This window comes from Pan paniscus, chromosome 4 (assembly GCF_029289425.2).
Source record: "Pan paniscus chromosome 4, NHGRI_mPanPan1-v2.0_pri, whole genome shotgun sequence".
Lineage (NCBI taxonomy): Eukaryota > Metazoa > Chordata > Mammalia > Primates > Hominidae > Pan > Pan paniscus.
This window is the reverse complement of record NC_073253.2, coordinates 35,951,653-35,979,243: the sequence shown is the minus strand read 5'-3', so window position 1 is coordinate 35,979,243 and position 27,591 is coordinate 35,951,653. Positions and strand designations below refer to the sequence as shown.

General features: G+C 40.9%; 1 protein-coding gene and 1 long non-coding RNA gene across 4 annotated transcripts in view; one reads left to right on the top strand and one right to left on the bottom strand.

Annotated features, from left to right (window-relative positions):
* JMY (junction mediating and regulatory protein, p53 cofactor) overlaps window positions 1–6,678 on the top strand; it is a 97,714-nt gene extending 91,036 nt beyond the window's left edge. For both annotated transcript variants that reach the window (XM_024928821.4, XM_024928820.4), the window contains exon 11: window positions 1,092–6,678. The gene's annotated coding sequence lies outside the window, so the exon portion shown is untranslated. The remainder of the gene's footprint in view (window positions 1–1,091) is intronic.
* The window catches only part of LOC129397758 (uncharacterized), a 32,855-nt gene extending 5,599 nt beyond the window's left edge, over window positions 1–27,256 (bottom strand). Inside the window, exons 1-2 of one of the 2 annotated variants that reach the window (XR_008625359.2) lie at window positions 25,623–27,256; window positions 14,467–14,654 (exon numbers count right to left, since the gene is read on the bottom strand). This is a non-coding gene — a long non-coding RNA (uncharacterized LOC129397758). The other variant, XR_010112118.1, reaches the window with a different exon arrangement.
* Between the last annotated feature and the right edge of the window lie 335 nt (window positions 27,257–27,591).

Below are 27,591 nucleotides of genomic sequence, written 5' to 3'. Positions count from 1 at the left end.
ACCATGTTGGCCAGACCGGTCTCGAACTCCTGACCTCAACTGATCCACCCTCCTCAGCCTCCCAAAGTGCTGGGATTACAGGCGTGAGCCACTGTGCTAGGCCCCTGTAGGAGTCTTCTAAAGTAACTATAGCAATGCAGTTCAAAGGAAATATAGTTTGAGACCTGTAATTTTAAAATGTCCAATAGTCACATCAAAAATGAAAAGGAACATGTGAAACTGATGTTTGTAATATTTTATTTGACACAATGTAGCCAAAGTAGTATCCTTCAACACATAATCAACATTAAAAACTAAGGACATTGCTTTCTGTTTCTTTTTTTCACACTAAGTCTTCAAAATTCAGTGTATGTTTTATATATACTAGTAGCACATCTCAGTTTGAATGCTAAGGATCTGATAATGAGAAATGTCCTACCAAAACAGCAAAATTGTATTTAATGGAAAAATACTACTTACTGTTTTAGATTTTTAAATCAAACTGGATTTAAATCAAACTAAATCAGTCACACTAGACACATATCAAGTGCTCATTAGCCACATGTAGCTACAGTATTAGAAAATGCAGAACTGTATTAAGTTGGTACTTTATTCGTGTTCCTGTCAGCTTTTATCTGAAGAGTATGTCTTTTATATAAATGCTCCTGTGCTTTGGGTAAGCCCCATAGATCTTAAGCACAACACTTTTCAATAAAATGCCCGGGTGAAGTATCCATTTAAAGACTGGTATTAATCTTGTCCTCTAAATGTTAGTCTAACAAAAACAGTTTCTACTGCATTTTGAAGACACCATTTAGTTGTTCTTACTCTAGTAGCAGTTTATGGGGCAAATAGTTTAGACTGAATTTACCTTTTTAGTATATAGTTTTCATACAGTGTTAGAGTAAAAATAAAAATGAAAATCTAATAGTCTTTTAAAAGTGATCAAAATCTGTATTTAGATTATTTTGTTTTCATTTTTACTGCTTTAAGAATACAGTCATGGCCTTTTGTAAAAAATGTCTTTTTTACACTTTTTGAGGGAACGTAAATACACTGTATCTTTAAAGGGTCTTTTTTTTAATGGTCTGTATTATTTTGTTTGTAAACAGGTGACATAACAGAAGAAAAATATCATTCAAGATTGGTTCTGATTCTTTTGGAAAATGACAGTTTAAGCACTTGGTTCCTCAGTTGGATAACATTAGATCCAAAGTGCATTGGTTCAGTGGTGTGAAGAAAGGAAGCACAATTGGCAGGTTATCACTTTCCAGTCGTTCCAATAGATGATGGTTAACATGAATTTTACATGTGCAATGTTCCTGACTGCAATGAAGAAAAGGCCTTCTGGAGATTTCTGTTTTTTAAGCACATTCTCCTTCCATCCACATATTTACATCCTTGTAATGGCCAGTTAAGCTAGGGCTTGCTATAAGTTGGAAGAACACTGGGTTGACAGAGATCTACTGTGAGCTGTATTGGGACTGCTTTGAGAACCATCTTTCAGTGCACTGAAAAGTCATCTGAAAAAATAGCTTCTTCCATATCAGCTTACATTAAATACTGTGATACTCTGAGAAAGTTTATCATCATGATAGCTGTAAGTCAGGCATTAAAATCAAATGGAAATACACCTAAAATGTCCACATTACTCATTTCCAAAGGATTTTTCATAAAGATGTTCAGCAACATCTGAAAAGCTGCATTTATGGAGATACATCTATTAATATGTTCACAACATGATACATTTAACATGGCATATTTTTAGGAGTCTTATACTTTGTAAGGTTTTGAAGTTTCCGTGCTTTTAAATCACTCTTCATATTTCTTGAATTTATAATAGTTTGAATTTTATGTGCATCCTTGTTTATGGAAGGCAATACTTTGATAATATTTCAAATTATTTTTATTTTGTTTGAATTATTGCTTGATTGCTATGACTGACATGACTTTCCTATTGAGAATCAAAAATCAAGATTCAATCATAGGGATGCAGATCTTAACTCTTTTCACAAATTACCATTTTAAGTTTTTATTTTTATGCTCCACAGTGAAAAGCATGTGCTCTACAAAGATAGAAAGTAGAGACAAGTCTCCGTGGCTGGCATTTCACCATCTTCACATGCACTGAATGGAATTTTGGGAGAATGCCTTTGTTATAGTCACTAAAATTTTAAACTTATACACAGCTTTAGGTGCTGATTTTGGCTGTGATGGAGTCCTGAAGGACACATTTATATGTTCCAGATTTTCAGCAGGATTGTTGTGGGCTTGAATACATGCAGATCATTGGACTCAGTGTGCAGTACCCTGTACATATAATTCTGCATAAGACAGATCTTGGCCTTTCTGTGGAGGGAGTTAAGAACTAAAATACCAAAAATAACTTTATTTCTTTTAAGACAATTATCTGGCCTAAACCCAGAAAGCAGTACTGGAGCAAAAGCCCAGTGTATATGAATTGGTATTCCTAGAGAAAAAAAGAAATGCTCACACCTTTGTTATTTTAAAGTGTTTTCTTGAAAATAGGGAGAAAATTTTCTGGCAACAGGTTATGTAAGAATTTTTTTATTATTTCAAAACAAAACAGGCACATGCCACCATGCCCCAGCTAATTTTTATATTTTTTATAGAGACAGGGTTTTGCCATGCTGCCCACGCTGGTCTTGAACTCCTGGACTCAAGCAATCTGCCAGCCTCGGCCTACTAAAGTGCTAGGATTACAGGCGTGAGCCTCTGTGCCCAGCCTGACAAAATCTTTTATTTAAATGTTAGTAATACATTTATTGATGAGACTAGGAGCTTCTCTGCAGCATCTTCATAATACATGGGTTTTAGTTCCCACACTATTCCCACATCTTATCTGGGAAGATTAGAAATACAGATGTAATATGGAAGCTTCAACAGCATGGGGGTGGTGATAGTGTCCTATTTGCCCTTGGTAAAATATTAAAGCATATTTCTTAACCCAAAGAGTGATTGGTTATATGAATATATTTGAAAAAGTTAAAGCAAATTTGCAAACCTTTACAAAATCATGTATCAATTTTATGCTATCCAGTTTTTACGTACCCATGTGTCAACATTTCATATATCCAGTTCTTTGGGTGCTGGTTCACTTTTTTTCATTTATTCAAATTCAGAAAAATACAGACGGATCTAATGTTAAATTAACCAGAAACCCTCGAACATTCATATCTTGAGAGGGAATTTGCTACCCTTTTACTTTTGGGATTTCATTATAAAATAGGCTCATTTTATACATATGTCCTGTGGTCTGTCTTCCAGAGTGTGCTGTAATAATAAGTCTCTAGCAAAGAGTGGAGGGTGGAGGGTGTGTAGAACTCCACTCAGCCTCATGGATACATCTACAACTCTCTCAACCCATCCTGTTACAGTTCTCCATGAGAGTCACCTCACACTTGGAAAAGAAGGAGGTTAAAGCAGAGTATTGTTGGCAGCCAGCTATGCCCATCCTCTTGTAAATAACTTTCCAAACCACCCATTTCCTTGCCTTAAGGTGCAGGTTCCTACTTCTACAAAATTTCAAATGATTGCAGGTCAAAAACCTTTGGAGTTACAAATAATAATAAAATTTCAAATAACTAGGGTCTACTTGTCCATCAAGATGACATTACCAGTGGAACCCACCTGTTAATTTTAAAGTAGCTTCAGAACCCAACAAAAATTATGTAAGCCTGGTTAAATGTCCTTTTTTCTTCTTGCCTCTAATAAAATCAGGATCTTCGGCCTTGATACTAAATATGTGTATATTAGTTATGATGGTACTTGTAGATGCTCACATTTCCAGTTCCAAACTCGCCCGTACTTTTTATGTGCTTCAAAATATTGGACACATTTCTGTTAATATATGATTTCTGTATCCACAAACAGCTGTTTGCTTATGCTGAGTCAATTTAGAAGTTAATTTCCAATCTAGTCTCAACTGCAATGCATTTAAAATAGGTAAAACAAGTAAATGAGTTTGGGACATTTTGAGATTAATGTTACTGCCCACTTGACTGTCAATTTCAAATGGCTCCTAATGCAACCAAAATTATAACCAATGTAGCATGTGTAGGAAAGGTATTTTTAATTATTTAAAATCATTGTGTATATTACAGCAGTATGAGGAATGCCTGGCTAAAGAGGATTTTTTAAAAGATGAAGAATGGTTTTGCTTGTATTATATAGGCTTACTGAGTTTGTGAGCAGCATAAAAACAATCATTCCTTAATTTTTCATTGTGGAACTGAAATATTTCTGTAATGCATTTTTTAAAAGGAGACTCCTAGACACAGCTGTAATAGTGGGAATAGAAATGTAGAGCTTTTCTCATAACACAAAACCAGAAAATAATTTTCAGCACTTTGACTTACTCTATGTAATAAGGAAAAAAATTGTTTCCACAAAGTTGAACTATGTAGTAATATTTGGTAACATATGGCATGGCCACTTTATATCACAGAATGTGTGTCAAGTTGCAAAGCATACTTGGACCATAGTAGACACTAAGAATTAAAACTCTTAAATCAGTGAAACAAAAACTAATGGGCAGCATTCTCTCTGTTTGGAATGGGATCAGTATACAATTAATACAATTTAATTTTACACATTCCCTAAGGCACCATTTTTAAGTTACAGTCACATGAGTGTTTGTATAAATTTAAGTCAATGCTTTTAGCCTAGGCAAAGCTAAATACAAGGTTTTTTGGGTTTTCTTTTTTCAGCTTTATTATTGAAGTATTACAAACTTAACATCAGATACCAATGTGTAAAAAGTACTATTGGGTCCTTAAGGGCTCTATCAGGGAGTTGAAATTTCATACGCTTTACCAGGTTACTTGTAAAAAATGAACAGCTGTAAGACATTTCAAAACCATTGCAGACACACTGTTAAAATGCAGCCATTTGATAATGAAAGCAGAAACCTTAAGTTTTACCTAATTATTGCACTAAATGTAAATGATAACATAAAATTAAGTGTGCATTTTAAACAGATTCTATTTCCCACTTACTGCTTAGCATAGAAAAAGAGCTATGGTTAGAGGAGTGACCAGCAAGATTTATTTCAGATGGAAAAGGGGTGAGAAAGTGGAAGCACCTTACTGTTAGAGCATGTTGCATCTATTTAGTGCTACTGAACAATTCAGTAGTTATTTCTGAACTTTGCTGCAAAGTGCTCTTTAGTTAAAGCACATTAAGAAGGGTCACTGCTTAATTGCTTTCTAAAATGAAGCAATGGTATTTTTTATCCGATATAGTGTAATTTAAAAGTTTTCCTACAAAGTGAGTTTATATTGTTGCCTAAACTATGTTATGTAAGCAAAGGGTTTGGAAAGGCGGGAGGGAGTCTAGATTCGGCGAGTGTGTGCGTTTGTGTGTGTGAATGTATGAAAAGTTTCCCCATTGGGTTATTCTCAAGATGTGTTTATTGTAAAGTTTTCTATGTTTTGCCCACAGTAAATGTACAACTTCACAATTGTAGGATTTAATTGATTGAATTCCAAATTTATACTGTCTCTTCCCTTCTGCAGAGACATTATGCCACTGTAAGGTGCATGTACAGAAAATACCTCTTAGGTTGACTTGTTAAATAACTGATGAATGTTATTTCACACTGAATCTCAAAGCAGTCATTTGTTTTGCGGGTTAGGGGAAAGTTTTGTTTTTTGCGGGTGTTTTTTGTTGTTTTTAATTAGGCACACTAAGAGTGGCTAAATTTGGGGGAGTTGGTGGATAGGAAAGACCTTGAAAAGTGATGTGTAGATGAAAACACAAGGTATGGATGTTGGTTACAGAGTTCAGTTTTAACAAGGGAAATTTGGGGTTTTTTTTTTTTTTTACTTGCATGTTCTATGGGTAGCTATCAAAGGGTGTAACAAATTATTCCAGCTTTTCCCCATACTAATTATATTGGTTTTAAGAAGTCTGCATAATCACTAGGTGGCATTTTCCCTTCATTTGTGAACCAAGAGGGGTAAATGATGCTACCCGTACAGTGACTTCTGAGTTCTTTAACTTTGACAGAATCTCCATTGTTTCATTGAATTTCTCATTGTATTATATGTCTTTCCAAGTGTGCAAACTATAATATGTAGTTAATGAAAAATGGAAGGCTGCAGATTATTTTGCATGAATAATTAATTGCCCATTAGGGCTAAGGAGACTGACATGATTTTTATTGGTTCTGGGTAAATGAAAATTTTAATGGAAAACTCATTCACCATTTACTAGCTTTGTGCAATATTATAAAAGGTAGAAGCAAAACACTAGCACATTGTGCTTTGCTTGGCTTGTAAGGATGGCTTTAGTACCATTACATTAAATGGACAGTGTGCACAGTGTATTGTAAATGCCAACTCTTGCAAATTTACAATACTTAAATATGTTCAATTAACATTCTAAAGTATTAAAAGTACAGAGGAAAAACTAAGCAAGCATTTATAGCAATACCATGAAATCTCCAGTAATCGTTTTGACTGTTGCCTTTTGCTCTTTAGTGCAGCTTTTCTGCATTGTAATTGTATTGCTTTGTATTTCATGTTTTTTACACTCATGACTTCAGAGTTAAGTACTTGTACACCAAGTATTGCAATCACCTTTCTCTTGTTGTACATGCAATGTAACAACCTACAGTTTTGGTGCTTTTAACAATATTCCTCTTTTTCTTTAATAAAGGATATTTATTTGAATTAACCTGATTTTGTTTAAAATATCAGTGGTACATATTTTCACTTCATTTCAAATAGGAGGACCATAGCAAGTTGTATATCTGTTATGACAAGTTATAACATGGAGAACAGGATCCAGAGACCATCCATGCCTGTATTTCTGCCTCTTCCTGAGCGCTGTTTGTTGTGACATATTTTGATGGCAACTTTCTTTGTGCTATTAATGAACTTTCTCATTGTTTATAAATATTCACAAAGTTTGGAAGTGCTGACTTCCAAATTGGAAAATTTTTAAATGGGGGTGGGGAGAGGCAGAAAAATATTTATAAAGTTACACACTCAGATCAAATAGATCAAAATCTCAAAAATAGAACAGAAAAGAAAAGAAGAAAAGAAACATAGATCCCCACCAGTGCCTCAGCAGTTGTTTGTCTCACTTCCAGTGATACCCTGAAAACTGTAGTATCTGAAATTTTCCCTTAGTCTCAGGAATTTCTACTTACACGCTTTCAGAGCTAGAACATTCCAGTGACCGCAGCCAGTTTGATCTCTTTCCACCCTCAGTAAATGTCTTGCCATATTCCTCTGGTGATCTGTAGCCCTTTATATTGAAATGTGCAATAATGATTTTACCAAGTCATTGCAAGCTTATGAGGAAAATATGGTTTTGAGGAAAAGCCTTAAACAATTAAATATACTGGCCAATTTCTGTCAGAACTGTTTAATACCAAGAACAATTGAAAGGTTATTCATCCCCAAGTGCATCAACAGATGTTTCGTGTAATGAAAGACTGGTGAGAGATTGGAAAACTCCACAAGAAACCTTATATTGTTTGTAAACATTTTTCAATGGAAGGGAAGTATAGCAGGAATTAATCATATGGTTATTCTTAAAACTTTGTATAGGCTGGGCGCGGTGGTTCACACCTGTAACCCCAGCACTCTGGGAGGCCGAGGTGAGCCGATCACTTGAGGTCAGCAGTTCGAGACCAGCCTGGCCAACATGGCGAAACCCCATCTCTACTAAAAAATGCAAGAATTAGCCGGGCATGGTGGCATGTGCCTGTAATCCCAGCTACTCCAGCTGAGGCTGGAGAATTGCTTGAACCCGGGAGGCAGAGGTTGCAGTGAGCTGAGATCACACCACTGCACTCCAGCCTGGGCAACAGAGCGAGACTTTATCTCATAAAATAAAAAAAATAAAAAGACACCCTACTGTGAATTGTTTTGCAGATATTGTACAGTGTGTAAGTGTATAAGCCAGATGAATAAATGCCATTAAGTAGATCACCTCTAAAGTCATGGGAGAGGAGTAAGGGGAGGGAGGGGAACTTACAGTCTAGCCATCCTAGGCATATTATTTTCTGATATGCCTAGGACATGTGACATTATATATGTATTCAAAATTACATTATACAGATGCCATACAATGGTTCTCTGAGATGAAGTAGTCCAGGTGGCAACAACATTCCATGTTTTAGACCAAAATGATCTTTTTCATGCTTAAAGACCCAAACTTCTGGGATCTTACTTGAGTAAGTAAGTATTCAAGTTATTCTGGTGGCTCAAATATCCTTTTAGAGGAATTATTTGGTCTTCCCTATAGGCCACTTTGTGACCCACCTCTTTTCAGAAACAGGATGGCTTACCTGTGCAACAAGCTCGTGGGTCAGTCCCACAATTTCTGAAACACAGGATTAACTCTGGAACTTCCAACAGTTGTCAGAAAATGCAACCAAACATTTATTGTGACCCAGCACTTGCTGAAAGGTTTTCTAATGCCAATTCCAACTTTGCCTACCGTTATCTAACTTTTGTCATTGCATCAAGTTGACTTATCAGAAGGCAGTACTTCAGCATCATCTCAACCCCAGTCATGCTTTCACTCCGTTACATAGAAGCGTGATGATTTGGCTTTCATGGATGGTTGAAACAAAAAATATCTAAGTATTTCTAGGCTTCTTTCATAACTCTTCCCTCTCTGCCTAGTTACTCTTTCCCATGGTTCCAGATGACATCTCTCTCATCATGACTCCATGTCCTCGCCTCTTCTCAGTTCACTGTATGTACGCAGGTCCATATGTGTTCAGCTGCCTAGTGACCTCTTTCTTTGGAAGCCTCACACATATCTGAAATATAACATGCCCAAAACAGTTCCCTTGACCCTATCACCATCAAAACCTGAACCCTAATTTTCCCACTTTTCCCCGTCTTTCACAATTCCTTCAGTTCTGCCTTTCAGAATTTAGAAGTTATCCTTGATACCTTTCTCAACCTCACTTCCCGGCTCCCATCCAAATCTCCCAGTCCTGTCATACCTAACTCTAATATACACCTGGCACACACACACTTCTTTCTGTATCCCCTGCCACCCTTGGGTCCCAGCCTACGTCATCTATCCACTAGACGCTTCACTGGCTTCCTGCCCTCTCTTCCCACTGCTACTCTTGTCTGCCTGCAACTCATTCTACACCCACAACGTGGTGAGATCATGTCTCTCCCCTGCATAAAGCTCTCCAATTTCCACTGCAGTTGGAATAAAGCCATAAATTTCCTACCCATAAACTACAAGGAGATGTGATTTGGCCCCTGCTATCCACCCCACTGCTTACTGGGCTCCAGCCACATGTGTAATCTCTTTCTTACCTTAGGACCTGTGCGCAGACTCTGCCCTCTCCCTAGAATTGTTCACCTCCCTCCCTTTTGTAAGTATGGCCAACTTGGTGTCTCCCAAAATTCATACTTTAAGTTCTAACCCCTAGTACCTCAGAACGTGTCCTTATTTGGAGATAGAGTCTTTACAGAGATAGTCAAGTTAAAGTGAGGTCATTAAGGTAGACGCTAATCTAATATGACTGATGTCTTTATGAAAACGGAAATTTGGACACAGACATTTATAGAAGAAGGAAGAGACACCAGAAAAGGTGATCCATAAGCCAAGGAGAGGGGCCTCGAACAGATCCCTCCCTCACAGCCCTTAGAAGGAACCAATCCTGCTGACAACTTGATTTTGGACTTCTGACTTCCAGAACAGTGAGACAGGGATTCCTGTTGCGTAAGCCAGCCAGCCTGTGCCCTTTGTTACAGCAGCCCTGGAAGCTAATGCATCATCATTGAGCCTTCCACTGAGATGCCAGCTCCTCACAGAGGACTTCCTGCTTTTCCTCAAGTAACTCCCCTGTTATCCTCTATGTCGGCCCCTTGTGTGGCAGAGCCTGCTCACCAAATGTCCCATCAACTGCCCCCTACATCTACTAGCACCGTTGCTGATAAAGAGCCTTGTAACTAATTCTACCCGGTGAGATGAAAAAGCAAATAATGTGCATCACTTTCAGCCTGAGATAGGAAAGTCCAAGATTGCACCAATCTTTCTCTTCTTTTGTGGCAAATGAAGAGGGCTCGTGCACTACCAGGTAGTATAGCCTCCTTTGAGATTGCGGCAAAGAACAAGGGTGCCCTCTGTCAACTATTTTGTTTCACCATCGTATTAGAGGTACTAACATTGCAGTTAGGCAAGAAATATATAAAAGGCATTAAGGATTGGAGGGAAAGACAGAGAAATGGACATTTTGGTGGCAGATATAATGGTTACATATGTAGAAAATCCAAGAGTATCAATAGATAAATTACTAGGATTAAGAGGTTTAGTGAGGTTGCTTAATAAAATTATTTTTTATTTTTTAATGTAATAAAATTAAATATCAACTGAGGCTGGGCACAGTGGCTCACATCTGTAATCCCAGCACTTTGGAAGGTCAAGGTGGGCAGATCACTTGAGGTCAGGAGTTTGAGACCAGCCTGGCAACATGGTGAAACCCTGTCTCTACTAAAAATACAAAAATTAGCCAGGTGTGGTGGCAGTCACCTGTAATCCCAGCTACTTGGGAGGCTGAGGCAGGAGAGCTGCTTGAACCCAGGAGGTGGAGGTTGCAGTGAGCCAAGATCATGCCACTGCCCTTCAGCCTGGGCAACAGAGCAAGACTCTGTGTCAATAAATAAATAAATAAATAAATACCAACTGAATTTCTATATATTAGTATCATTGTTTTGGAAAGTTAACAAATCAATGAAAAGAAGACAAACAATGCAGTGGAAACATGGGCGTGAGACTTGAGTAGGCAACTCATAAAAGAAGAAATACAAATGGCTAAATGTGCATACAAAAAAGTAACAAAAAGCATAATTAAAACCAAATTTAACCCTCAAGACTGGTTAAAATTTTAAAGATTGATGATTTTAAGTGTGGGCAAGTATTTGGAAAACGTTTATATACTACTGATGGTCATATACACTGCAACAACTATTTGGAAAGCTGGTGGGCATTATCTACAAAAGTTCAATATATGCTCACTCTGTGGCCCAACACTTCCTTATGCAGCTGAAATATGTGTATGCCTAAACGGGGAGACATAGGCAAGAATGTTCATAGCAGCATGATCCTCAATAGCCAGCAACTAAAATAACCCAGATGTCCATCAACAGGTGAATGGGCAAATTGCGGTATATTCCTCAAATGTAATCTAGTGATGCAATGGAGTAAGACAGAGCAAAAGGAATACAGCTACATGCAACAATTTGGATGAATCTCACTGATACAAAGTTGAGCAAAAGGAGCTGAAAAGAATATATAAAATATGACTCCAGTCATATAAAGTTTCAAAATAGGCAAAACTAAACTGTAGTGTTTTAGGGGTATTATTCAGGCAATAAAACTATAAAGAAAAGCAAGGGGGTGATGACCATAAAAAAATCAAAACAGTGGTCACCTTTGCAGGAGAGGAGAGCTTTATGACTGGGAACGGGACACACCAAGGACTTCTGTGGGGCTGTCACGTTTCTACTTCTGGGCCAGGGTGGTCGTGAGGTGTTTTGTTTCGTTTTGTTTTGAGACGGAGTCTTGCACTGTCGCCCGGGCTGGAGCGCAGTGGCGTGATTTCGGCTCACCGCAACCTCCGTCCCCCAGGTTCAAGCAGTTGTCCTGCCTCAGCCTCCCAAGTAGCTGGGATTACAGGCGCCTGCCACCATGCCCAGCTAATTTTTTGTATTTTTAGTAGAGACGGGGTTTCACTATGTTGGCCAGGCTGGTCTCGAACATCTGACCTCGTGATCCACCCACCTTGGACTCCGAAGTGTTAGGATTACAGGCGTGAGCCACCGCGCCCGGCCGGTTGTGAGGTTTAATTTACAATAATTCAGTAACCTGTGCATTCGTGTTTACACATTTTTCTAAATAAATATTACATTTTACAATATAAAAAGTTTTTTAAAAGCTCTAACACAGGGCTTTTTATTAAAATTCTAGAAATTACTTCTGGAATTTAGTTGCCAAAAAGTTTTTTTCTCCACAAAATAATTAGCGTTCTTGCTCTACAAAACAATGAGAACCATATAATCTAACATGCTTTACTTTTTTTTATTAGCTGGCAAGAATTACAAGCTAAATTTAGTGCTCCAATGGAAAAGCCAACTCATCTCAGACTTCTGGGTTACACAGTTCTGTGCTCCCTTTAATTGGCTTTGTGTGTGTGTGTGTGTTTCGTAAACTCTCCTGCCCTAGGTATTTTAACATTTTAAATGTTCTCCTTTGAGAAGTGGGTTTGCATTTTTTCAAGTTACTTTGAAAAAAGCTGCTTCAAAATAGCATGACACAGTGGTTAAGAGCAAGGGCTCTGGTGCTGCCTACTAGCTGTGTGAGGCTGGGCAAGTCACTTCTCTGCTTCTTCTCATTAATCTGTAAATTGAAGGCAGTAATGAGATCTACCTCATGGTTGCTGTATGGGTTTAGTGAGTATATTTAAAGTGCATAGGCAGGGCACGGTGGCTCACGCCTGTAATCCCAGCACTTTGGGAGGCTGAGGCGGGTGGATCACTAGGTCAGGAGTTCGAGACCAACCTGACCAACATGGTGAAACCCCGTCTCTACTAAAAACACAAAAATTAGCCAGGCGTGGTGGCCGCACACCTGTAATCCCAGCTACTCAGGAGGCTGAGGCAGGAGAACTGCGTGAACCTGGCAGGCGGAGGTTGTAGTGAGCCGAGATTGTGCCACTGCACTCCAGCCTGGCGAAAGAGCTAGACTCCGTCTCAAAAAACAAAAGATAAAAAAATAAAAAAATAAAAAATAAAGTGCATAGAAGAGTGCCTGGCACATTATGTAAGTGTCAGCTATTATTGTTCTCCTAAAGATGTGATGCCAAAATTATTCACAAAGGACTACAAAGATCTGAGTAATTTAAAAGCAAAAACCTCTGAGGCTAAAATATATGCTCTTGGACAGATCTGAAAAAGCATCAGTAATCATCTACATGTCCTTATATAAAAGAAATGGGAATTGTTTCATTCACATGTCACAAAATGAATGTTATTCAATAGGGAACACTTTAAGTTAACAATAAAAACAAAAATCCCTACCTTCATGTCTGCTCTTTGTAGAACTGGGTGCAATTGAAGAATGTGGAATTTCTATTTTCTGACTGACTTTCTGTGGAACTGCATCCTAAACAATCACTGATGGCTCTCACCTGTGATCCCAGCACTTTCAGAGGCCAAGGTGGATCACCTGAGCCCAGGAGTTCAAGACCAGCTTGGGCAACGTGGCGAGACCCCCATCTCTATTAAAAAAAAAAAAAAAGTATTTTAAAAATATGATGAACACAAAAGATCTTGGAGTTAAATACAGTGGATTAAAACATGATTTTCTTGATACTCCCTCCTAAGGCCCTAGCATGGCAGCAGAGAGACAAAGAACAAAGGGGAGAAAGTGACGGATGCATGAAGGGGAAATGACTTAGCCAACTAGAGGCAGCTGACCTGAGGGTCTGCAGTGCAGCCCTGCGGCCCACCACTCGGAGGCACTGTGTTCTTTGGAAGGTGGGGTTGAAGGACAAAGTTGAAAAAAGGGACTGGTGGAAAATTTGAAGCAGGAGCAGTTAGCCCCTTCCCCTCTTCCATGCCCTCCCTTCCCACTGCAAGACACTAGAGTTCATTTTCTGGACAAAATGAGCCAGAGAAGATCTGGACTCAACCAGCAGGAACAAGAGGAGGTTGAAGGTAACATGGAACACTGGAGGACTCCGTTATTAATACAGTCTGCTGCCAGAGCCGTGAGACTCCTGGCTGCCCTCTCCTGCCTGGTTCTGGGAGGGCACTCAGCCAAACACATACCACCCGGTGGGTCTGGAAGACCCTCCCTGGAAACACTAAATGGCCCCAGAAGAGACCTCCACATGTTGTTTGTGTTGGGGGTGAGGGGAAGGTTTGCGACATGACACAGCTGGCATCCCACCCAATCTCTCTGAAGATGTCGATCCCCAAAGCCACCAGTCAGTCAGCGTCCCCACCCCAGAGCTCCAGCATCTCACTGTAGAACAGAAGCAGACCACTTAAGAGTCACAGCGGCATTTTCAGAAAGTGTCCATACCATGGACACAAACAGACTGAAGAAAGCAATTCTGAGAAAACACAGACGTTCAGAAAGTAGGGGGAAAAAAGTTTAATTAAAATTATTTTTAATCAGAAAAAAATGAGGTGAGATACTGTATCTACGAAACAAGAATGTGTTGCAATAAAAAGGAATATTCTGAGAACAAGGAACCACACTTAGAAACTAAAACTATGAGAGCTAAAATTACAAATTAAACACAAAGTTTAAAAGTACAGCCAGAAACTCCTAAAGCTGAATAAGCAACCAAAGACCTGAACAACAGAAAAGACAACCAGAGGATGAGTTCCCAAACCCACATTCGATTACTGCCCCCAGGGAAAGGAAAATAGAGGGGAGAAAATTATCAAAGAAATGATTTCAGAAACTCACAGTTCTGCTTGCAGCAATTCGAGTTGGGCTTCCTTTCATGGGCAGCAGAAGATTCCCTGATGGTCGTGAGGAGCGTTCCAGTAAGATGAGGACTCAGGAGTGCTCCCACAGTGGGCAACTTGGAGGTCACTGGGTACCCTGGTGAGAGCAATGTTGGCAGAGTAGAGGGGCTGAATCCAGGGGGAAGTCTGAGGAGCGAATGGAAAGGAAGAGGAGACAATGTGTGAGCACACACAAGTTTTACAGCGAGAAAGAAAATCAACTGACAGCTATGAAAAGGATTTTTTATTTATTATTATTATTATTTTTTTTTTTGAGAGGGAGTCTCGCTCTGTCGCCCAGGCTGGAGTGCAGTGGCGCCATCTCGGCTCACTGCAAGCTCCGCCTCCTGGGTTCACGCCGTTCTCCTGCCTCAGCCTCATGAGTAGCTGGGACTACAGGCGCCCGCCACCACGCCCGGCTAATTTTTTGTATTTTTAGTAGAGACGGGGTTTCACCGTGTTAGCCAGGATGGTCTCCATCTCTTGACCTCGTGATCCACCCGCGTCAGCCTCCCAAAGTGCTAGGATTACAGGCGTGAGCCACCGCGCCCAGCCATAGGAATTTTTTTTTTTTTAATTTATTTTTGAGATGGAGTTTCGCTCTTGTTGCCCAGGCTGGAGTGCAGTGGTGTAATCTTGGCTCACCGCAACCTCCGCCTCCCAGGTTCAAGTGATTTGAGGAGGATTTTTTTTTTTTTTTATACTTTAAGTTCTACAGTACATGTACACAACATGCAGGTTTGTTACATAGGTATACATGTGCCATGTTGGTTTGCTGCACTCATTAATTCATCACTTACATTAGGTATTTCTCCTAATGCTCTCTCTCCCCTACCCCCCAACCCACGACAGGCCCCCATGTGTGATGTTCCCCTTCCTGTGTCCAAGTCTACTTATTGTTCACTTCCCACCTATGAGTGAGAACATGCGGTGTTTGGTTTTCTGTCCTTGTGACAGTTTGCTCAGAATGATGGTTTCCAGCTTCATCCATGTACCTGCAAAGGACACGAACTCATCCTTTTTTATGGCTACATAGTATTCTATGGTGTATATGTGCCACATTTTCTTAATCCAGTCTGTCATTGATGGACATTTTGGTTGGTTCCAAGTCTTTGCTATTGTGAATAATGCCACAATAAACATATGTGTGCATGTGTCTTTATAGTAGCATGATTTATAATCCTTTGGGTATATACCCAGTAATGGGATGGCTGGGTCAAATGGTAATTCTAGTTCTAGATCCTTGAGGAATCGCCACACTGACTTCCAAAATGGTTGAACTAGTTTACACTCCCACCAACAGTGTAAAAGTGTTCCTCTCCAGCACCTGTTGTTTCCTGACTTTTTAATGATCACCATTCTAACTGGTGTGAGATGGTATCTCATTGTGCTTTTGATTTGCATTTCTCTGGTGACCAGTGATGATGAGCATTTTTTCATGTGTTTGTTGGCTGCATAAATGTCTTTTGAGAAGTATCTGTTCATATCCTTTGCCCACTCTTGGATGGGGTTGTTTGATTTTTTTCCTGTAAATTTGTTTAAGTTCTTTGTAGATTCTGGATATTAGCCCTTTGTCAGATGGGTAGACTGCAAAAATTTTCTCCCATTCTGTAGGTTGCCTGTTCACTCTGATGGGAGTTTCTTTTGCTATGCAGAAGCTCTTTAGTTTAATTAGATCCCATTTGTCAATTTTGGCTTTTGTTGCCATTGCTTTTGGTGTTTTAGTCATGAAGTCCTTGCCCAGGCCTATGTCCTGAATGGTATTGCCTAGGTTTTCTTCTAGGGTTTTTATGATTTTAGGTCTAACATTTAAGTCTTTAATCCATCTTGAATTAATTTTTGTATAAGGTGTAAGGAAAGGATCCAGTTTCAGCTTTCTACATATGGCTAGCCAGTTTTCCCAGCACCATTTATTAAATAGGGAATCCTTTCCCCATTGCTTGTTTTTGTCAGGGTTGTCAAAGATCAGATGGTTGTAGATGTGTGGTGTTATTTCTGAGGCGTCTGTTCTGTTCCATTGGTCTATATATCTGTTTGGTACCAGTACCATGCTGTTTTGGTTACTGTAGCCTTATAGTATAGTTTGAAGTCAGGTAGCTTGATGCCTCCAGCTTTGCTCTTTTTGCTTAGGATTGTCTTGGCAATGTGGCTTTTTTGGTTCCATATGAACTTTGAAGTAGTTTTTTCCAATTCTGTGAAGAAAAGTCATTGGTAGCTTGATGGGGATGGCACTGAATCTAGAAATTACCTGGGGCAGTATGGCCATTTTCACGACATTGATTCTTCCTATCCATGAGCATAGAATGTTCTTTCATTTGTTTGTGTCCTCTTTTATTTCATTGAGCAGTGGTTTGTAGTTCCCCTTGAAGAGGTCCTTCACATCCCTTGTAAATTGGATTCCTAGGTATTTAATTCTCTTTGTAGCAGTTGTGAATGGGAGTTCACTCATGATTTGGCTCTCTGTCTGTTACTGATGTATAGGACTGCTTGTGATTTTTGCACATTGATTTTGTATCCTGAGACTCTGCTGAAGTTGCTTATCAGCTTAAGGAAATTTGGGGCTGCAACGATAGGATTTTCTAAATATACAATTATGTCATCTGCAAACAGGGACAATTTGACTTCCTCTTTTCCTAACTGAATACCCTTTATTTCTTTCTCTTGCCTGACTGTCCTGGCCAGAACTTCCAACACTATGTTGAATAGGAGTGGTGAGAGAGGGCATCCCTGTCTTGTGCTAATTTTCAAAGGGAATGCTTCCAGTTTTTGCCCATTCAGTATATTGGCTGTGGGTTTGTCACAAATAGCTCTTATTATTTTGAGATATGTTCCATCCATACCTAGTTTATTGAGAGTTTTTAGCATGAAGCGATGTTGAATTTTATCAAAGGCCTTTTCTGCATCTATTGAGATAATCATGTGGTTTTTGTTGTTGGTTTTATGTGATGGATTACGTTTATTGATTTGCGTATGTTGAACCAGCCTTGCATCCCAGGGATGAAGCCAACTTGATCATGGTGGATAAGCTTTTTGATGTGCTGCTGGATTCAGTTTGCCAGTATTTTATTGAGGATTTTTGCATCGATGTTCATCAGGGATATTGGTCTAAAATTCTCTTTTTTTGTTGTGTCTCTGCCAGGCTTTGGTATCAGGATGATGCTGGCCTCATAAAATGAGTTAGGGAGGATTCCCTCTTTTTCTATTGATTGGAATAGTTTCGGAAGGAATGGTACCAGCTCCTCTTTATACCTCTGGTAGAATTTGGCTGTGAATCCATCTGGTCCTGGACTTTTTTTGGTTGGTAGGCTATTAATTATTGCCTAATTTCAGAGCCTGTTATTGGTCTATTCAGAGGTTCAACTTCTTCTGAGTTAGTCTTGGGAGGGTGTATGTGTCCAGTAATTTATCTGTTTCTTCTAGATTTTCTAGTTTATTTGTATAGAGGTGTTTATAGTATTCTCTGATGGTAGTTTGTATTTCTGTGGGATCGGTGGTGATATCCTCTTTGTCAGTTTTTATTGCATCTATTTGATTCTTCTCTCTTTTCTTCTTTATTAATCTTGCTAGTGGTCTATCAATTTTGTTGATCTTTTCAAGAAACCAGCTCCTGGATTCATTGATTTTTTGAAGGTTTTCTTTGTGTCTCTATCTCCTTCAGTTCTGCTCCGATCTTAGTTATTTCTTGCCTTCTGCTAGCTTTTGAATGTGTTTGCTCTTGCTTCTCTTGTTCTTTTAATTGTGATGTTAGGGTGTCAATTTTAGATCTTTCCTGCTTTCTCTTGTGGGCATTTAGTGCTATATTTCCCTCTACATACTGCTTTAAATGTGTCCCAGAGATTCTGGTACGTTGTATCTTTGTTCTCATTGGTTTCAAAGAACATTTTTATTTCTGCCTTCATTTCATTATTTACCCAGTAGTCATTCAGGAGCAGGTTGTTCAGTTTCCATGTAGTTGTGCAGTTTTGAGTGAGTTTCTTAATCCTGAAGTCTAATTTGATTGCACTGTGGTCTGAGAGACAGTTTGTTGTGATTTCTGTTCTTTTACATTGGCTGAGGAGTGCTTTACTTCCAACTATGTGGTCAATTTTGGAATAAGTGCGATGTGGTGCTGAGAAGAATGTATATTCTGTTGATTTGGGGTGGAGAGTTCTGTAGATGTCTATTAGGTCCACTTGGTGCAGAGCTGAGTTCAAGTCCTGGATATCCTTGTTAACCTTCTGTCTCATTGATCTGTCTAATATTGTCAGTGAGGTGTTAAAGTCTCCCATTATTATTGTGTGGGAGTCTAAGTCTCTTTGTAGGTCTCTACGGACTTGCTTTATGAATCTGGGTGCTCCTGGATTGGGTGCATATATATTTATATATTTAGGATAGTTAGCTCTTCTTGTTGAATTGATCCCTTTACCACTATGTAATGACCTTCTTTGTTTCTTTTGATGTTTGTTGGTTTAAAGTCTGTTTTATCAGAGACTAGGATTGCAACCCCTGCCTTTTTTTTGCTTTCCATTTGCTTGGTAGATCTTCCTCCATCCCTTTATTTTGAGCCTATGTGTGTCTCTGCACGTGAGATGGGTCTCCTGAATACAGCATACTGATGGGTCTTGACTCTTTATCCAATTTGCCAGTCTGTGTCTTTTAATTGGGGCATTTAGCCCATTTACATTTAAGGTTAATATTGTTATGTGTGAATTTGATCCTGTCATTATGATGTTAGCTGGTTATTTCGCCCATTAGTTGATGCAGTTTCTTCCTAGCATCGATGGTCTTTACAATTTGGCATGTTTTTGCAGTGGCTGGTACTGGCTGTTCCTTTCCATGTTTAGTGCTTCCTTCAGGAGCTCTTGTAGGGCAGGCCTGGTGGTGACAAAATCTCTATCATTTGCTTGTCTGTAAAATATTTTTTTTCTCCTTCCCTTATGAAGCTTAGTTTGCCTGGATATAAAATTCTGGGTTGAAAATTCTTTCCTTTAAGAATGTTGAATATTGGCCCCTACCCTCTTGTGGCTTGTAGAGTTTCTGCTGAGAGATCCACTGTTAGTCTGATGGGCTTCCCTTTGTGGGTAACCTGACCTTTCTCTCTGGCTGCCCTTAACATTTTTTCCTTCATTTCAACCTTGGTGAATCTGACAATTATGTGTCTTGGAGTTGCTCTTCTCGAGGAGTATCTTTGTGGTGTTCTCTGTATTTCCTGAATTTGAATGTTGGCCTGCCTTGCTAGGTTGGGGAAGTTCTCCTGGATAATATCCTGAAGAGTGTTTTCCAATTTAGTTCCATTCTCCCCATCACTTTCAGGTGCACCAATCAAATGCAGATTTGGTCTTTTCACATAGTCCCATATTTCTTGGAGGCTTTGTTCGTTTCTTTTTACTCTTTTTTCTCTAAACTTCTCCTCTTGCTTTATTTCATTAATTTGATCTTCAATCACTGATACCCTTTCTTCCACTTGATTGAATCAGCTACTGAAGCTTGTGCATACGTCACGTAGTTCTTGTGCATGCTTTTTAGCTCCATCAGTCATTTAAGCTCTTCTCTACACTGTTTATTCTAGTTAGCCATTGGTCTAATCTTTTTTCAAGGTTTTTAGCTTCCTTGCAATGGGTTCGAACATCCTCCTTTAGCTCAGAGAAGTTTGTTATTACCGAACATCTGAAGCCTACTTCTGTCAACTCATCAGAGTCATTCTCTGTCCAGCTTTGTTCCATTGCTGGCGAGGAGCTGCGATCCTTTGGAGGAGAAGAGGCACTCTGGTTTTTAGAATTTTCAGCTTTTCTGCTTGGTTTCTCCCCATCTTTGTGGTTTTATCTACCTTTGGTCTTTGATGCTGGTGACCTACAGATGCGGTTTCAGTGTGGATGTCCTTTTAGTAGATGTTGATGCTATTTCTTTCTGTTTGTTAGTTTGCCTTCTAAGAGTCAGGTCCCTCAGCTGCAGGTCTGTTGGAGTTTGCTGGAGGTCCACTCTAGACCCTGTTTACCTGGGTATCACCAGCAGAGGCTGCAGAACAGAAAATATTGCAGAACAGCAAATATTGCTGACTGATCTCGAGGAGGATTTTTTTTTAAAGGTAAGAGCCATTAGGACATGCTTCTATGATGATTGAAAAAATAAATAGTAAAAGTAGCTTGAAATAGCAATTGTATTCCTGTTTCTGAGGTAAAGAAGACCATATATATATAAATATACACATATATATATTAATATATATACACACATATATTTTTGTTTGTTTGTTTGTTTTGAGACAGAGTCTCACTGTCTCCCAGGCTGGAGTGCAGTGCTGCGATCTCAGCTCACTGCAAACTCCACCTCCCAGGTTCAAGCGATTCTTGTGCCTCAGCCTCCCAAGTAGCTGGGATTACAGGTGCACGCCACCACACCTGGCTAATTTTTGTATTTCGTTTTTTTTTTTTTTGGATGGAGTTTCACTCTTGTTGTCCAGGCTGGAGTACAATGGTGTAATCTCAGCTCACTACAACCTCTCCCTCCCTGGTTCAAGCGATTCTTCTGCCTCAGCCTCCCAAGTAGCTGGGATTACAGGCATGCGCCACCATACTCAGCTAGTTTTTGTATTTTTAGTAGAGATGGGGTTTCACCATGTTGTCCAGGCTGGTCTGGAACTCCTGACCTCAGGTGATCCATCCACTTTGGCCTCCCAAAGTGCTGGGATTACAGGCATGAGCCACTGTGCCCAGCTTAATTTGTGTGTTTTTTAGTAGAGGCAAGGTTTTGCCATGCTGGGCCAGGCTGATCTCAAACTCCTGACCTGAAGGGATATACCCATCTCAGTCTCCCAAAGTGCTGGAATTACAGGGGTGAGCCACCATGCCTGTCTCACATTTATAATTAATAAAGAAAATGGAGGGCTGGGAGTGGTGGCCCATGCCTGTAATCTCAGCATTATGGGAGGCCAATGCTGGAGGATTGGTCGAGGCCAGGAGTTGGAGACCAGCCTGGGCAACATAGCAAGGCCCTGTCTCTGCAAAAAGTGGTACGCACCCATCATCCCAGCTACTCAGGAGGCTGAGATGGGAGGATCACTTGAACCTAGGAATTCCAGGCTGCAGTGAACTATGATCATGCCACTGCACTCCAGCCTGGGTGACAGAGCAAGACCCTGTCTCTAAAAAAAGAAAGAAGAAAAGAAAAAGAAAATGGAAAAGAAAATTTCCAATTCAGGAATTCTGGTGCCTAAGCACCTTTGACCTCAATGATGGGGAAGATTTAAATTCAAGGGATTATAAGAGATGAGGGAGGGTATGACTTTTTTTCCCCCAAGTAGCTGCCTCAGTTCTCCATAATTACACAGTGCATATGAAAATAACCATAGATCTATTCTGGTACTAATTTTCTAGAAAAAGTTTCATTTCTTTTCCCACTGTACATTCGGTAGTTTCTTGCATCACTAGTGCAGTGTCCTGAATAGTTCACATTCAAGGTCAGCAATTTTTATTTTTTGAGATAGAGTCTTGCTGTGTTGCCCAGGTTGGAGTGCAGTGGTGCAATCTCGCCTCATTGCAACCTCTGCCTCCTGGGGTCAAGTGATTCTCCTGCCTCAGCCTCCTGAGTAGCGGGGATTACAGGCCACGCACCACCACGCCTGGCTGATTTTTGTATTTTTAGTAAAGATGGGGTTTCACCATATAGGACAGGCTGGTCTCGAACTCCTGACCTCGTGATCCACCCGCCTCAGCCTCCCAAAGTGCTGGGATTACAGGTGTGAGCCACCGCACCTGGCCAGGTCAGTGACCTTATTAACCATTTGCTCAACAAGTAATTTAATCATTCAACAGGATTCATTCAGCCCCCACAATATGGCAGGATACACGCATCTACAATGCTAGGTGATAGAGACAAGCTGCAAAGGCCAGCCTCTGCCCTCACCGTGCTCAGTAGGGTGGGAAGTTTTGGACACCTGTGTGAGACCCATGCAAGTCATCCACCATGGCTGAATCACAAGAGGTATCTGCTGCAGCCACAACACAGCAGGGACATCAGGAGAGGACAACGTGGCATAGAAAGCAAAGAGGGATCCACTGGGAAGAGGGTGTGGCCTCGGCCCTGCAGCACCTGGGGAAGTGCTGTCCCTCAGGAACCTAGTAGTCCCCCCAGAGGGTGCCGCTCTTGTATGGGGGTTGACTCTCTTACAACCTGAAGTCTTCTGCCAAACTCTGCAACTGATTTCCGGGAAATCTCTGTGAAGAGCAAAACATGTTACCAGCACAGTAGGTCAACTCTAGGGCGGAGCCCCCTGCTCACTTACACAACTGTCTTTTCTGCCTCCCCTGGACCAGCACCAGCAGGACGCTCGCTGTGTGGCTTTCACTGGGAGAGAACATTGTGGCCCTCCAGGGGAGTGACTCTGCCCTGGGAACTCGGCGCTCCTGCCCAGGTATTATAGAGCCGGGGTGAGAGGAGAGGGTTAGGAACACCACTAAGACCACAGCCCGCCAAGCCGCAGTTTGAAAATTCAAGCCGTGCTGGACTGAGTGTTAGTACAGTTTCCAGAAAGGCCTAGTTTACTCCCTGGCACTGGAAGAATCTGATTCAACGTCAATCCAGAATGTGCTGTGGTGAATGTTCTCTCTATATAAAATATCTCCTATTTCAACAGCCATCATGGGAAAAAAAGTCTATGAAAAGTAAAAGGAGCAGCAATGAGTGAGAAGCACTGCTCCGTCACAGCAAATGTTTCCACCCAAGAAATAATTTTATTCTATTTTTGCAAATGCAAATAAGAATGGAAATTTAACATGGTCACTTTCACCGTGGAGCAGGCTTTTATAACTGCTGCCAAGTTCCGCAATCATCATAAATGCCTCTCATTCACTCACATGCTAAGCTTGACCCTCACGCGTCCTCGCGGCACATCCGAGACTTCGGTGTCTTTCTCTCAGCTAGAAGCCTGCCATTTTCCAGCTTCCGTTTTGCACAAATGCAGCAAGCTAAGCCGCTTAGGTTTAGGATCTGGGTTTAGACAGTGATTTTGAGTTGCACTTTTTCAGCCTGTCGTGGAGAGAGCGTGGTGAAGGGGCAACTCCTGGAGGGCAGTGGCTTTTCGTCCTGTGTGCCCTGAGGCCAGTCACTTAGCTTCTCGGGGCCTCAGTTTCCTCCTTCAGGACATGAGGAGGTTGGACAGTAGACTCTCTGAGGTTTCTTCCAAAAACCACAACCTATGATTCTTTGAGCCACTCCAACTGAACTAGGTTACTCCAGTGAGCAATAAAACAAGAACACACTCTCCAGCCTTCTAGTTTCTGAATATGGCATTGAAGAAGTAAAATGGAATCTACCCCCGAGGAAGCCACACCACTGCAGGGCAGGGTGCAGAAAGAAATAGGTCTCTAAGGGCCTGGCTTGCTAAACCCAGAGGCTGCCTGCCATCGGCAGCTGGCGCTCAGGGGTGCATCGGGGACTGGAGAAAGAGAAGGGCTCCACAAGCCCAAGTCCCTGTTCAGTCCCCAGCTAGTTCTCTGCTCAGGGGCTTTACCCAAAACCATAAGATAAACTCTTTTTCTACAAATCCACATAGGCTTCCCAGAAACCAAAAGGCTCTCCGCAATGTTTCACATGAGTCTTAAACACTGGCTCAGGCTGGGCGCGGTGCTCACGCCCGTAATCCCAGCACTTTGGGAGTCCCAGGCGGGCGGATCACAAGGTCAGGAGATTGAGACCATCCTGGCTAACATGGTGAAACCCCGTCTCTACTAAAAATACAAAAACACAATTAGCCAGGTGTGGTGGCGGGTGCCTGTAGTCCCAGCTACTTAGGAGGCTGAGGCAGAATGATGTGAACCCGGGAGACGGAGCTTGCAATGAGCCGAGATCGCGCCACTGCACTCCAGCCTGGGTGACAGAGCCAGACTCCATCTCAAAGGAAAAAAAAAAAAAAAAACACTGACTTATCAAGCAGAGGTTCATCAATGCTTTTTGGATGACGCGGTTCCACACAACTTCTCGGCTGCCCATGACACCTTTCTCCTAGCCCCATATTCAACAGTCAGCAGCTTACAAAAAAGATCCCCCTAGTAACTTTACTGAGACATAAGTTACAAACAAGTTGTACTGACTTAAAGTACACAACTGGATGAGTCTGGACAGTTGTATACACCATGAAACTACCATTACCACCAAGATCACAACACTGCCATGGCCACCAAAAGATTCCTGGGCTCTTCTGCAGTCCTGTCTTCTATCCCCTGCTACAGGCAACCACCGACCTGCTTTTTGTCACTATATAGATCGGTTTGAGTCTAGAATTTTAAATAAATAGAATCAAACAGTATGTCCTTTTGTGTTTGGCTTCTTCCACTCAGCATAATGAGATCTGTTCATGTTGCTTGTACCAACATGTGTTTCTTTTTATTGCTAAATAGTAATCCATTGTATAGATGCACTATGTTTTATTTATCCATTTATCCCTTGGAGGGTATTTGGGTTGTTTCCAGGGGATATTATGAATAAAGATTCATGTGCAAGTCTGAGTGTGGACGTGTATTTTTATTTTTCTTGAGTAAATAGGAGTAGAATGGCTGGATCATATGGTAGGTGTATGTTTAAAGAAAGTTCACAAAAACCTGAGGCAAACAATAAATGATTGCCAGGCACACCTTTGCCCTCAATGCAAAAAAAGGTTAGAGTTTCTTTGGAGGCATTGATTTTTAACATTCTCTTTCTCTGAATGTTTTGAATATAACAGGGATGGAAGAAGAGGTTTTAACAAGTTATACATCATTTCCCTCATTTGCAGAGGAGGAAATTAGGGCCTGGTGAGATGAAGGTACCTGCCAAAAATGAAGTTATATACAGGCCTGGCACAGTGGTTCATGCCTATAATCCCAGCACTTTGGGAGGCTGAGGTCGCTTGAGCCCAGGAGTTTGAGATCAGCCTGGCCAACATGGTGAAACCCTGTCTCTACAAAAAATACAAAAATGAGCTGGGCATGGTGGCACACACCTTTAGTCCCAGCTACTTGGAAGGCTGAGATGGGAGGATCACCTGATTCCAGGAAGTCGGGGCTGCAGTGAGCTGTGATCACATCACCACACTCCAGCCTGGGGGATGGGAATGAGACCCTGTCTAAAAAAAACCAGAAAGGCTGGCGCGGTGGCTCATACCTGTAATCCCAGCACTTTGGGAGGCCAAGGTAGGTGGATCCCTTGAGGTCAGGAGCTCAAGACTAGCCTGGTCAACATGGTGAAACCCCGTCTTTACCAAAAGTACAAAAATTAGCTAGGTGTGATGGCACATGCCTGTAATCCCAGCTACTCAGGAGGCTGCAGCAGGAGAATCACCTGAGCCTGGGAGGCAGATGTTGCAGTCAGCCAAGATCATGCCACTTCACTGCAGCCTGGGCAACAGAGTAAGACCCTGTCTAAAAAACAAAACAAAAAAACAAAATCAACAACAACAACAACAACAAAACAATCATGCTTGATTAAAAAATAAAAACAAAAATAACCCCCAAAACAATAACAACAAAGAGTTACAAGCTGCATGGAAGATAGTGGCAGGTCACATGTGTGAAGAACACCGCGTGGCAAATGCATGTGTGCGGAGTTCTTCATGGAAGGAAATGTCAAGAAGAGCCCCCTGGCTCTGGGAGCTGACTCACACTATTAGAGTTGTGCACTGTCACAGCTGGGAGTGGCCTTAGTCATCATTTATATTGGATGACACATCTTCTCAACTTAGAATCTGATGAGGAAAAGTCGTTTTTAGCATGAGTTTCTGACAGAACCGCAGCCCTGAGACTTAACAGTCATGTGGACGGACCATCACTTTGCCCCAGGCCAGCACTGCCCACTCAAACAGCTAGGCCTTTGCGGTTCGAGTAGGTCAACACCTCTGTGGAAACACCTCACACCTTTGACAAATGTCAAACTGCCAGTGGTGAACTTTGAATTCCTTCAAGTAGAATCCAGTGGAAATAGTTGTTCCTTTTTCATCCTTGTTTGCAATAAAAATGGAATGAAATCTTTAATTGACCACATCTCTTTCCTAATCTGAAAATAAGCCTCATAAAATTCTAATTAAAAAAATCAATTCGGCCGGGCGTGGTGGCTCACGCCTGTAATCCCAGCACTTTGGGAGGCCCAGGCGGGCGGATCACCTGAGGTCCTGGGAGTTTGAGACCAGCCTGACCAACATGGAGAAACCCGTCTCTACTAAAAATACAAAATTAGCCGGTGTAGTGTCGCATGCCTTAATCCCAGCTACTCAGGAGGCTGAGGCAGAAGAATCGCTTGAACCCTGGAGGTGGAGGTTGCGATGAGCCAAGGTGGCACCACTGCACTCCAGCCTGGGCAACAAGAGTGAAACTCCATCTCAAAAAACAAAAAAATCAATTCATGTTTGCTGTCTATTGTCAATAGCATGCGTGATTCCTGGAGGGATATTGATAAGATCACTTTTAGCAATAAAATAGCAAGTCTTATTTTAGATGGGATGCTGCTTGATGCATAATATTTTGAGTGTTACAATCAGGTAGATAAAGAAATGCATATTTTGAGAAAGAAACATGTCACTTGGAAGTATTTGACCATAACCTCAACAGCAAATAAAATTACTTCATTCCTTCAGGAAAAACAACATTGAGAAGAGAATTCATGATATGAAAAGAATATATTGGTTAGAATGGAATGACTTAGAGTTGGTTTCTTGGAATGACTTTTTCTTCACAAAGTGAAAAGAATTGAAATGAAATTCAAAAATTATTTGACCCAAATAATAAAGAGGAAGAAATAACAACTTACAGAGAGACGTTACCTTTATCATGTTTTCAAATTTGTCAGTTTTCTCAAAGGCATCCTAGGCTGTGGTGAAAAAAGCTCCCATCATCATTGTAGTTGCTTTTATAACCTGCAGATTATGCTGAATCCCAAAGGCATTTTTGTATGTTGTTATTTTTATTATTTTTTTTTTTTGAGACAGAGTCTTGCTCTGTTGCCCAGGCTGGACTGCAGTGGCTCGATCTCAGCTCACTGCAATCTCTGCCTCCCAGGTTCAAGTTATTTTCCTGCCTCAGCCCCCCCGAGTAGCTGGGATTACAGGCACCCGCCACTGCGCCAGGCTAATTTTTGTATT